Source organism: Sus scrofa, chromosome 12 (assembly GCF_054392235.1).
Source record: "Sus scrofa isolate SSC_HxYL_T2T_F1_AM1 chromosome 12, Sscrofa_HxYL_maternal_Yorkshire_Landrace_v2.0, whole genome shotgun sequence".
NCBI classification, from domain to species: Eukaryota; Metazoa; Chordata; class Mammalia; order Artiodactyla; family Suidae; genus Sus; species Sus scrofa.
The window spans coordinates 63097558-63103557 of record NC_139394.1 but is presented as its reverse complement, the minus strand read 5'-3'; the positions used below and the strand labels follow the sequence as shown (position 1 = coordinate 63103557).

General features: G+C 54.4%; 1 protein-coding gene across 1 annotated transcript in view; it reads left to right on the top strand.

Annotated features, from left to right (window-relative positions):
* Positions 1 to 232: 232 nt before the first annotated feature.
* The window catches only part of HS3ST3A1 (heparan sulfate-glucosamine 3-sulfotransferase 3A1), a 192583-nt gene continuing 186815 nt past the window's right edge, over positions 233 to 6000 (top strand). The window contains exon 1 of the mRNA XM_084986233.1: positions 233 to 1595. The gene's annotated coding sequence lies outside the window, so the exon portion shown is untranslated. The remainder of the gene's footprint in view (positions 1596 to 6000) is intronic.

Sequence of the window (6000 nt, the reverse complement as noted above, 5' to 3'; positions counted from 1 at the left end):
AGGTTTTGCTTTCTCTCCTCTTCTGGAAGGAGAAGAGGCCTGCAGGGCGGCCAGGCTTGCCACAGGCTGATGCGGAGTAGGCCCAGGCGGGCAGCTGTCTACAATTCCCTGAGGCCCCTTCTCGAAGGGAGATTGATGTGAGTCAGCAAAGCCTCCCTAAGTGAGTCACACCATTCATAAAAGGTGCAGATTGCCAAGTGGTGTTTATTTCAGTGTTGATGGAAACCAGGACACAGTGGCCTTGAGTCAGACACACCCACGGGCCAGGCACACACACTGCATCGGATCAGCTCGGCGAGCTCGGGCGCGCTGCTCCCAGAAGGCACACGTGCATCTGGTCCTCAGCTGCTTTCTTGGTGCCGCCTCGGAGCTGCCCTTCCCTCCGGGTCTGGGCCCGGCCTGACAGCTGACAAAGCCCATCCACTTCGGATGCGCTTGCCGAGGCTCGAGGCAGCCTTAGAAGGAAGACGAGGTGCGGCTCTCGGGGACTCCGTGACCTCCGGTCAGAACGAGGGCTCTGCAAGCTGTGAACCTGCTCAGCGTGGACACCTTCTCCACAAAGAGACCCACCCGGGACACCCAGGCCTCTTCCCCCCGGGGAGCCTCCCCAGTCTCCTCCTCTGGGCCTCCCGTCCTTCGATTCTCCAGTTCATTGACCAAGACAGCCGTGATCCGCCGCAGGCTGCGAAGACGGAGCTGGGTGACATCAGTACGACGTGATCTCCATGGATGGCACGTGTGACAGGAGCTCCAGAAACTCGACCCTGAGCTTCGGCGCGTGCAGACCTTCTGCACATTAACAGCAGAGAGGAGCAGGGCTGGGGAGGTTTGTGTGTCCAAGGTCACAGAGGTTGGACCTGACAGTGCCACAAGCTGAAACAAGTTCCTCTGGCTGCAAAGCCGGGGTTCTTTCTCTGCCTCTGGAGGAGGGGCACAATTTCTCTTGCACTGTCACTTTCCAGGAAATGAAACTGTCTCACACTTTCCTCCTGGTTCTTACTGGTTTACTGTTTTGTCCATATTCCCTTTGATTGCTATGTCAGAGGCTGGGGACACCCTAGGAAACATGCCGACACGCTCTCTACCGCAGTCGTTGGGGTTTAGGAAGGAGGCGGCCGGCGTGCGGTGTGATGGGCACTAGGGCCTCACGCAGAAGTGGGTCTGGCCCCGCGGCGGGAAGTGGAGAAGAGGGTGTCAAAGAAGGCCTGGCTCTCAGCAGGCGGCCCAGTAAATGTCGATGCTGGTGACCCCAAGACGGCCTGCTTCTCCGGGAGGAGGAGACACGGAAGCTGGGAGCCGGCGGAGGAATAGAAGTCAGCCCAGCAACCGACCGTGGCAAGAGACCCAGTTCCTGGGAAGAAAGGAGGCAGGCCCAGGCCCCAGGTGATCGGGGGGAGGGAGTGTCTCCTTCAGGGACCTGCGGCTGAAGGGGGGCAGGGCCAGTGAGTCTGGTAGGGATTTCAGACCTCATTTTAAAGGCGGTAACTCTGCTTCCAGGAACACTGGACTTGGGTGACGGGATGCAGTTCTGTGGACGTCACCGTGTTTTAACACAGGGGGCGTGAGCCGCAGGAGCCCAACACACCCCTTAAGAGGTAAAGCACGCTTTCATTACCAGACGTGATCTGCCTGCCAGGGCTCACGGTGCGGGGGATTCTCAGGTCAGGCCCAGCCGGTGAACACGTCTTGTTTTGTGATATTATTTGGTACGCCTTTAAGTTTAAAGCCTAACGATTATAAAACTGTGAGAGGGAAAGGGGGATGGCTGTTTCTCTGAGCGGAGGATAAGCAGGTAGAAAAACAGACGGTGACACTGAACGCCGCGCCCACGTAAAATCGAAGCTTTCCTGAGCCTCGAACGAGAGAGAACGCGGAAAGCTAACATATAAGCAGAAATGAAAAGGTTTTGTAATTAAGACAGCAATTAAGTGATAATGTAATTAATAAAAAATCCAAACGCACAAGTAGTTTCTACAAGGCAGCCGGCACGAGATGAGCAGCTCCCGAGAGAAGAAAGCCATGGGGTGGGTGAGGACGGGCGTCTGGGTCTGCTTCAGGGATGTTGGCCGCTGGGCGCACAGAGCAGCTCCGGTGGCGTGCAGCCTCTCTCATTTTCTAAAACGATGTACAAGGTCGTTTTATTTCCTTCCGTCTTTGCCACGTGACGCCTCACATTTCTTGGGTCTCAGTTTTTATTTGTCAGTATTTTGTGGGCACTCTTGGTGAAACGAAGAAACACAGGACCATCTTCCGTGGCACCAGTGCTTTTAATTTTTTTTTTTTTAATTTTTTTTTAAATTTTTATTTTTTTGTCTTTTTGCTATTTCTTTGGGCCGCTTCTGCGGCATATGGAGGTTCCCAGGCTAGGGGTCTAATCGGAGCTGTAGCCACCAGCCTACGCCAGAGCCACAGCAACGCATGATCCGAGCCGCGTCTGCAACCTACACCACAGCTCACGGCAACGCCGGATCGTCAACCCACCGAGCGAGGGCAGGGACCGAACCCGCAACCTCATGGTTCCTAGTCGGATTCGTTAACCACTGCGCCACCACGGGAACTCCCCAGTGCTTTTAAAAGAATTTTTTTATTCCAACCTGCAAGATGTCCATTTCCGTCCTTAGTGCGGGCAACTTTAAACGCATCGATGCTATCCCATCAAGGTTCGGGAGGAGGAGGTGGGAAAGTTCAACTCTGTTGTTCACCGCAGCACACTTTCTAGATTCTGCATTAGAGACAGTCACTCCCCATGAAAGAGGCGCTGATGAAACACGTTAGAACGTGCTCACACAGCCTTCAGAGGGTCTGTATAGATGTCCACCGATGTACCTTGACCACATGTGTTTGCAATTGAAAATTAAAGTCGACACACTGCAGGAGGAATAACGCGCGGCTCACCGTTAAGTAGGGAGTTGCGGTAGGTTCCGGGAGTAACTTTCAAAGAATTAACAACCTTGTCCTCTGTTCCTAAGGTACTAAAGCCTTTTTTTAAAAACTTAATGTTGAAATCCAGCATTCCTGGTGAAGGCATTTGTGTTCATCCATTCTGTGGTTTTTGTAGGGCTCTTTCTCCCCCGCCACCCCCACTCCAGAATCTTTTCACCAAGGTGTGTCTAGGCAATGGCCCTTTTTCACTCCTGCTCCGACATTTGATGAGGTCTTAGTTCTGGGATTTTTTTTCTATCACCACTTTCCACATCCTCCCTTTCTTCCTTGGATCTGTGCATTACGTTCTCATGTTCACTTCATAATTTTCTTTTTCTTTATGTTGACTGTCAGATCAAATGTTTGGCCCAATCTATCTGTAAACTAATGAACTTTCTCTTTATGGGTTTCCATGCTGCTGTTTAGCCTGTGGAACTGAGCTTTGACTTTCCACAGTATAATTTACAATTCACCAGCTCTCTCGTTGATTCTGTCCCCCCAGTGATGTGGTCTGCAGTGTCCACGCCACCTCCATGAGGACTGTAATAATCTTGTTTAAACTATCGTCCTCATTGCCATACTCGATCTGTCCCCTTGTACGCCATCCGTCAGCTACTGCTGTGATGCTGCCGCATCACCCATGAATCTGAAAAGCAAGCAGCGGTTACAATCGTAAGCATTTATTTTTCCTGTTGGGATGTCTGCAGACGCGGGTGGTTCTGCTTTAGATGGCTCTTGGCCGAGCCGGGCTCCTGAATTCGCTTGGATTTGGGGCTACCCCACTTCCCATTCTTCTTAGACCAACCACAACCTGAGGGCCTGTTCTCCTCCTGGTGGGTCTCACCGGGATCCACGAGCCCTGTCGAGACAAGCACGTCTGAAGCCTTGACTCACTGCCACATCGGCTAGCAGTGATTTTTGTTTTTTATGCTCGGCCCTGGATTCGACCATTCTAACTAGTGTTTCTGTGAGTGTCCTCCTTAAGCCCTGCCTTTTTGTGGAGGAGGCAGGACTTGGTGCCAGTACGGGCCTACCTGAGCCTTTCTCTGACGATGGCAGAGCAGATGCCATCGATGTGCTGCACTTGTCTCTCTGGCACACCCTGTCTGGCACATGCTGCCTGCATGTCGAACTGTCTGCCTAGGGCTTTCTCGGGCCCAGGGAGCTCCGAGCAGGCCTCAGAGGATGGGAGCCAGGGGCCAGGGGGCTCACACGTGTCCATCCAGTCACGGACCGGAAGTGGAATCCAAGTGCTCCGGAGTCCTAGTCTCTCGGGGGGACCCCTGGGAGGGCGTCTTGCCTGGTCTGGCAGGCGTCTCCAGCAGGTCTGAGCCCCAGCTGCTCGCGGGCTGGTCTGCCCTTGACCCAGCCTGTGCTGACGTGCTTCCCCACCTCCTCCTCCTCCGCTCTCCCGTGGGCGCTTCCTTCCCTGCCTTCTGATCCCACCTCCGCAGCGGCCTCTGAGGGACTCGGCTCAGGACACAGCCGGGACCCGAGGGATGAAAGGTGACATGCGGATCACGGTCGTCTGATGCTCTTCAGAACTGCCCGAAGGGGCAGCGACCCCGAGCTCAGCAAAAGGGAGCAAGCCGCCCCCCACGCGAGGAATCCCGGTCACGTCGAATGGCCGTGAACTTCCCGTGCTTTTCCTTTCCGACCGAAAAACTAGGACCGTGGCGTCTGCGGTGTGCATCACACCTTGGAAGAGGCGCTGAAGCAAGCTGCTCAAGATGTGATGGTGGGTCCCCAGTTTCCTCACGGAAAGAGACCCCGAAGCGAGGCGCGTGTCCTCAGAGTGCCCGAGGCTGTCGGGCCCGGGTTCCGGGCCCGAGGAAGGTGGGACTGACGCAGTGGGCGTCGCAGCTGCCACGCCGTCCCCTGCCTCGCCTCCACCCCCGGCCTCCAAGAACAAGACGGCCACGCTCTTCGTCCGCGGGTTCAGCCGGGGCATCATTGTCCTTTGCCCGGCGCCAGCCGGCCTGGGAACGACGGTGGCCAGGGCGAGGGGGGCCAGATTCCCGAAGGGGAGCGTTGTAGCTCAGGACACGTCCCTGGAGGCCACTAGGTAGAGACGCAGCCTAGACGGTCACGTCAGAGTGAGCCTGCTCGCTCGTTAGAACGGCGGAGAGGGAGACGCTGCCAGGAGGAGCTTCCTTTGAGCCAAGGCTTGCGCAGGAGGCTGTTTCAGAGAAGTGAGGAGGGTTCCAGGCCCAGGAGAGGGCGGTGAGCGTTGGCTGAGAACTGGCATTTTCAGAAAGGGGCAGAGGAGAGAGAGAGAGAGATGGACGGGCCTGGAGGAGCGTGTGATCCCACTTTGCAGAACGAAACAAAACAACCTCGGGGAGGTCCGTTGTGGCTCAGTGGGTTAAGGACCCGATGTTGTCTCTGTGAGGAGGCAGGTTTGATCCCTGGCCTCACTCAGTGGGTTAGGGATCCAGTGTTGCTGCAAGTGTGGCCTGGCCATGGCTGTGGGGTAGGCCTGCAGCCACAGCTCCGATTCAACCCCTGGCCCGGGGACTTCCATATGCCGCAGGTGCAGCTATAAAAGAAAAAAAAGAAAAAAAAAAAAAAAGAGAGAGAGAGGTTAAAAAAACCCCCTCCAAACCCACATCCCGTCCCCCCAAGTTTAGATCCAGATACGCTAAACGGTTATTCCACTTCTTGGCAAAGATATGAAAGAGACCCATTTACCCTTTGCATGAGTGCAAATTGGTGCAGAATTTTTGGAAGGCAATTGGGTAATGCCCGTTTAAAGTTAAAATATTCTTTTCCTTTTTACTTCATTTATTCCCACAGAGCTTGAAATTTTATGCTCACGGAATTCTTCTCCATGTGAAAACGCTAATGAAAAATCTAAACCCTCCCATTTCACGTAGATCAGATCAGGGCACGCACCTCACCTACAAGCCTACAGTCCAGCTGAGGAGAGGGCCTGGCACATGCCATGCCCACGAGAATGGAAAGATAAAGAGTATTCTAGGGTTCAGCCAAGCCCGCGGCCCTCGTCTTTAGAGCAGCATGAAAATGCTGGATCAAATGTAAGCCCAGAATCCAGGCGAAACCAGCTTGTGGTCAATT